Source organism: Carlito syrichta, unplaced genomic scaffold, assembly GCF_000164805.1.
Source record: "Carlito syrichta isolate Samal-C Ts95f unplaced genomic scaffold, Tarsius_syrichta-2.0.1 Scaffold302727, whole genome shotgun sequence".
NCBI classification, from domain to species: Eukaryota; Metazoa; Chordata; class Mammalia; order Primates; family Tarsiidae; genus Carlito; species Carlito syrichta.
In genome coordinates this window covers 621,665-627,388 of record NW_007246823.1, presented here as the reverse complement: position 1 = coordinate 627,388, position 5,724 = coordinate 621,665, and the positions used below count along the sequence as shown (strand labels likewise).

The 5,724-nt window shown below is 43.3% G+C and overlaps 1 pseudogene across 1 annotated transcript in view; it reads left to right on the top strand.

Annotated features, from left to right (window-relative positions):
• The first annotated feature begins 71 nt into the window (after window positions 1-71).
• Window positions 72-5,724, top strand: part of LOC110595559 — a 26,748-nt pseudogene continuing 21,095 nt past the window's right edge. Inside the window, exons 1-2 of the transcript XR_002481915.1 lie at window positions 72-139; window positions 385-473. The product of XR_002481915.1 is annotated as a ubiquitin-60S ribosomal protein L40 pseudogene (transcript). The remainder of the gene's footprint in view (window positions 140-384; window positions 474-5,724) is intronic.

The following is a 5,724-nucleotide window of genomic DNA, read 5'->3' as shown; positions in this document are numbered from 1 at the left end:
TTCCCGAGGACGTTTTGTGGGCGGCGACGGAAAGTTCCAAGGCCCCATCTGGGTCCGAGGGAACATGCGACATGCGCGTCCCGTCCTCTCTGCTTAACGACTACGGGGAACTCGGAGCGTTCCGGCGGCTGCTGCTTCTGTTTGGGTCGAGGGCGCCTTTCAGCTGCTGAGACCCGGGTGGCGCGCGGCCCGGGGGTGACCTCAGACTCCGCTGATGAAAGAGTCTCGAGCAGGCCCCCGGGAGCCCTGGACTCCGCTCCCGGCCTCCCATCTACCGGCGCTGGGCCACTCGCTTTCCCCTCTCCGTACTCGACTTCCCCTTCTGAATGATGGGGGAGTGGTTCTTTAAGTCTCTTTGGTTCTGATGGCCCACTCTAACTCTAGGGCTTTATTGGCGCATTTGAGAAACAGAGAGAGGACAGTGGTCATCAGAGTCCCCGCAGACTTCCTACACTCCCTCATAAGGTGCCCGCGTCAGCCGCAAGCTTGCGTCTTTAGAGAAAAAAATACCCTAGGGCCTCTCCCTAGTCTGTTCCCCCTGTGCTTGGGGTATTTACCGAGCGTATTGTAAAAGCGTCCTCCTTGCAGTGTGTGGCAGGCGAGGTAGGCCGGAGTCGGGGGTGGGGGGGGTGGGGGGTGTGTGTGTGAAAGTATTCACCAAGATAGTTATGAATTAAGAAAGGTTAGATTTATTTAAGGGAAGATATGTTGTGACAGGCACAATGGCAGGACAGCAGCAAGAGTGTCTGCCGTCTGCAAAGAGGCAGAGGCTAAATAAGAAACTTTTGTACGATTGTATCGGCCTGCTGGACTCAGGTGATCCTCCCACCTCAGCCTTCCAAGTAGCTGGAACTACTTGGGCGTGCATGCGCCTGGCTAATTTTTTTCATTTATTGTAAAGACAAGGTCTCATCAGCTTCCCCTGGCTGGTCTCAAACCCTGGGGCTCAGACAATCCTCTCGCCTCTGCCTCCCAAAGTATTGTGATTACAGGCGTGAGCCACCACTTTTGTTTTTTAACAAAACAACAAGGTGGTTTTTTGTTTTTTTTTTTTTAAACATCAGTTTTGAGGCCAGGCACCGTGGCTCCTGCCTATAATCCCAGCACTTTGGGAGGCCAAGGTGAGAGGATTTCCTGAGCCCACAGGTTCTAGACCAGCCTGGGCAATTTGGCGAGATCACATCTCTACAATAAATCAAAAAAATCAGCCAGATGTAGTGGCACACACCTGTAGTTCCAGCTGTTTGGAAGGCTGAGGTGGAAGGATCACCTGAGCCCAGCAGGTCAAGGCTGCAGTGGCCACAAGCGTGCCACTGCACTACAGCCTGGGCAACAAAGTGAGACTCCAACTCAAAAAAATAAAAAGAAATAAATAAACACCGGTTTGTTCTTTTCACAGCAATAGTTGACTGCCTTTTTTGTTTGTAGAGGAGCCAGGAACCAGCAAGTTATTAACTACTTTCTTTGTTGGCTGCAGAATCAAAAGCAAACGTTTTACAGCTGGCTATCAATCCAACCTTTACAATTCTTGTTATTATTTCATTCTGAGTTCCTTCCTTAATAGAGTGTACCCAATTTACTCAATTGATGCTGGCCTAATCAGGCCTCATGTTCCTTTGCACGCCTCCCTCCCATCTTTGCCCAAATTCTGTGGGGCAGGCAGACTCGCCCTTTTGGCATGGCGCACTGCCTCCAGCTGTAGCACCCACTGGCTGTGGAGAGTTCAAACACTCAGAGCAGAAATGGTGCAGTTCGTCAGCGCTGGTGTTTCTGTTCCCTCCCAGCTGCTCTTCATCCATGATGGCTTAAGAGTTGACCACATAGCCGGGCTCGGTGGCTCAGCCTGTAATCCCGCACCTTGGGAGGCTGAGGTGAGTGGATTGCCTGAGCCCGAGGGTTCGAGACCTGCCTGAGCAACTTGGCGAGACCTCATCTCTACAATAAATAAAAAAAAAAAACTAGCTGGGCGTGGTAGCACACGCCTGTAGTTCCAGCTACTTGGAAGGCTGAGGCAGAAGGATCACCAGAGCGCAGCAGGTCGAGGCTGCGGTGATCAGGAGCAGCCACTGCACTTCAGCCTGGGCGACAGAGTGAGACTCCAACTCAAAAAAAAAAAAAAAAAAAAGAGTTGACCACAAATGGACTGACTCGCTCTCCCATCCAAAGAGTCTGCAGCGAGGCATGTGTCCTTACCCACATTTCAGTGGTTCTCCGTGGCATGGGGAGCTCCAGTTGTCCACAGCTGTCTTTTGCTCACCAGTACACCACCATCTGTTGGCTTCCTGACTTTCCCTGTCTCATTACCCCTCTCCTCTACTGGTGTTTCTTGGGATCACCTCCCAAAAAACGACTGCACTTGCAAGCAAATCCTTGTTCCAAGGTCACCTTTTTGGAGAACTCAAGCTGTAACTGAATCCAAGCTCCTACTGCCCACTGCATGACAGCCAATAAGTCCAGAGACAAGGTGTTGGGGCAAGGAAGGCCATTTTTATTTAGAGAGCCAGCAAACCTAGAAGATGTCCAAGTCAACATGACCTTCAGACTTCTTTTTATGTTAAGGGAAGAGGAAAGAAAGAGAATGGGGTTAGGATTGAGTGGTGACCAGTAAAGAGCTCTTTTTTGAACTCCTGCTAGAACCCAGCTAGAGCTAAGGAGACAGGCTAATTTTTTTTCCACCTGGAATTGCTTAGATGGAACACTATCTGTTTGGGACGGCTTGCTACTGTCTTGCTGTCTTACAGAGGGAGAACCCTGACTAAGAATCTAGCCTTCCGTCCCTCCTAGTATTAGGCCTGGCCATGTGGATATGTGAATATGTTTTTGCCAGTAGAATGTAAGTGGTATGTATCACTTCCTAGTCTGGACCTTAGAATTTGGGTGTGCCTTCTCCTCCTGAGACAGGACATACAACCAGTAGCAATATTGGAATGAAAAGATGTAAGGAATTTACCAAAACGGTAAATGTGCTGAATCATAAAGAAAACTCTAACAAATTTCAAAAGTTTGAAATAATTCTAAACAGTTTCTCTGACAACAATGAAATTAAGATGCTTGGAAATTAAGCAATATTGTATACTCCTAAATCACAACAGTATAAGAAAATGTTTTTGACTGAATGATAAAGATATACCATATCAGGATGGGTAAGATACAGCTAAATCTGTGTTTAAATGGAAATTTGAAGCCTAAAGTACATATATTTAAAAAAAGAAGAAAGAGTGAAAAATCAATTATCTAAGCTTCCATCTTATGAAACTAGAAAAAGATGATAAGTCAAACCCAAAGTAAGTAGAAGGCAAGAAACCATAAGAAGAAACAAAGGAGTAAAAAATAAATGTACAATAAGTCAACAAAGCCAACAGGAGGTGTATTTTTTAAAAGATTATTTAAAATTGTTAAGCATTCAAGATCAACAAATGTTTATGTTGTTTTTGTTCTATTTTTATTTTATATTCAGGGGTGTACACATGCATATTCATTACATGGACATATTATGTAGTCGTGGGGATTGGGTCTCAGGTGGCCCATTCCCCAGATAGCGAACATTGTGTCTGTAGGTGATTTCTGAACCTTAACTTCCACCCCCATCAGCATCCCCAGTGTCTGCTACTTCCATCTTTGTGGCTGTTTAGCTCCCTCATGACCAAGAACATGTGGTTTTGGTTTTCTGTTTCTGAGTCAGTTTACTTAGGATGATGATCTTCAGCTCCAACCTTGTTGCTGCAAAGGAATGAAAAGATTTCATTCTTTTTTATGGCTGTGTAGTAGTCCATGGTGTCTATACCACATTTTCATTATCCACTGATCAGTTGATGGGCATTTAGTTTAATTTCACATCTTTGCAATAGTGAATTGTGCTGTGATGAACATGCGGTACAGGTGTCTTTTTTATATAATGGCCTCTGTTCCTTAGGGTAGATACCTGGTAGTGAGATTGCTGGATCAAATGGTAGATCTACTTGTAGTCCTTTGAGTAACCTCCATACCACTTTCCAGAGAGGTTGTACTAATTTGCACTCCCACAATGTATGTGTTCTTTTTTATCCACATTTATGCCAGCATCTATTGTTTTTTATTTTTTTAATAATGGTCACTCCTCACTGGTGTTGGAAAAATCTGTTTTTTCATATTGTCAGAATTCTTTTTATGGTTCCTTCTCATTTGGGTAGACAGTTTCTTTTTATTTGAGACTGGCAGGAGGCTGAAATAGGCACTGTAGGGTTCCCTAGGTTATATATAGCCTTGATGTGCTGTGTACCTGCACTGACTGATAGCATCCTGAGTGACTGGAGTGGCTTGGAGAGTGCTGGTAGCTGGTGCTTGGGATTTAGGCTTCCCTAAAGTTGAGGCATTGTATCCACTGTGACTGGCTGTATTGTTGACCTCTGGTCAGGAGGTGGATCTCGTGGGAGAAAGCTGGCTACAGTGGTGGTTGTAAGGTTTCTCCTTGACAAGTGTTGCTTCAAAGAAATGCCCAGCCAGCCTAGGCCAAAGGTGGGACTCTGGGGATTTCCCAAGTTCTCTGTTTTGAGCCTTCTGGGGTAATGCAGGGGAAAGGAGGTGAGGCACTCAGGAAGCCCTGTAGGTTTGCAACAGGAGCACAGAACTCTTAAATTCCCATCATCCACCTTCTCTATTGTGTCTGAAGGTTGTGGTGGTACAGGCAAGAGTCCAGCCAATTCCAGCCCAGATCAGTAGATTGTTTTCTTCTTATCTGCTCTAAGTGGTTATTGTCACTCCTTTGGAGACTCATGGGTGCATGATCTGGATCTGTTCCTCTCTGGGTGCTGAGAAAATGCTCTATCTTGGTTTACTCTATAGGAGTAACTCACTGTAGCTGCCTCATGTCAGCCATCTTCATTCAGGATCCCAATAAATGAAAAAGAAGCACAAATAATATTAAAATGAAAAAGGGAACATCACTAGAGACCCTAAATACATTAAAAAGTATAAGATACTACAAACAATTCTTTTGACTACGAATTTGACATTTGGACAAAATAGACAATATCCTTGAAAAATTCAGACAAAATCAGGTGAATTCAGGGTAGTATGGTCATAGACTGGAAAATTCAGTTTACCAGAATGATACAGAAAAAAATGCAGAATCTGAATAGTTTAATATCTATTAAAGAGATTGATTCTGTCCACAGATTTCATATCATATATGTAGAAAACCCTGCCAATTTAGACATGCACACACTCCAAAAAGGTTAGACTAATAAATTCAGCAAAATTGCAGAATAGTCCAAAACAATCAAAAAGGTCATTAAGAAAATAGTCCCATATATAGTAGTATCAAATAGCCAGTTTAGTAAGACAAATTTGAGAAAAATAAAACTGTCATTTTCACATACAATGTGATTATATGCATAATCAATCCTAAATAATCTACAAACAATTGGAATGAATAACCGAATATTCCAAGCAACTAGATACAAGGTAATCATACAGATATAAATTGTATTTCTTTTTTTTATTTTAAAGATGTGGGGTACAATTCAGGGTTAGGTATACAAATATAAATTGTATTTCTATAGTGAACAACAAATAAATAGAAAATAAAATTTTAAAGATACAATTTACAATAGCATCAATAAGTATCAAAGAATTAGGACTAACCACTGAAAGCTGTGCAAAATTTCTACCTGAAAACTACAAAACATAACTGACAGAAATTTTTTTTTTTTTTGAGTTGGAGTCTCACCCTGTCGCCCAGACTGG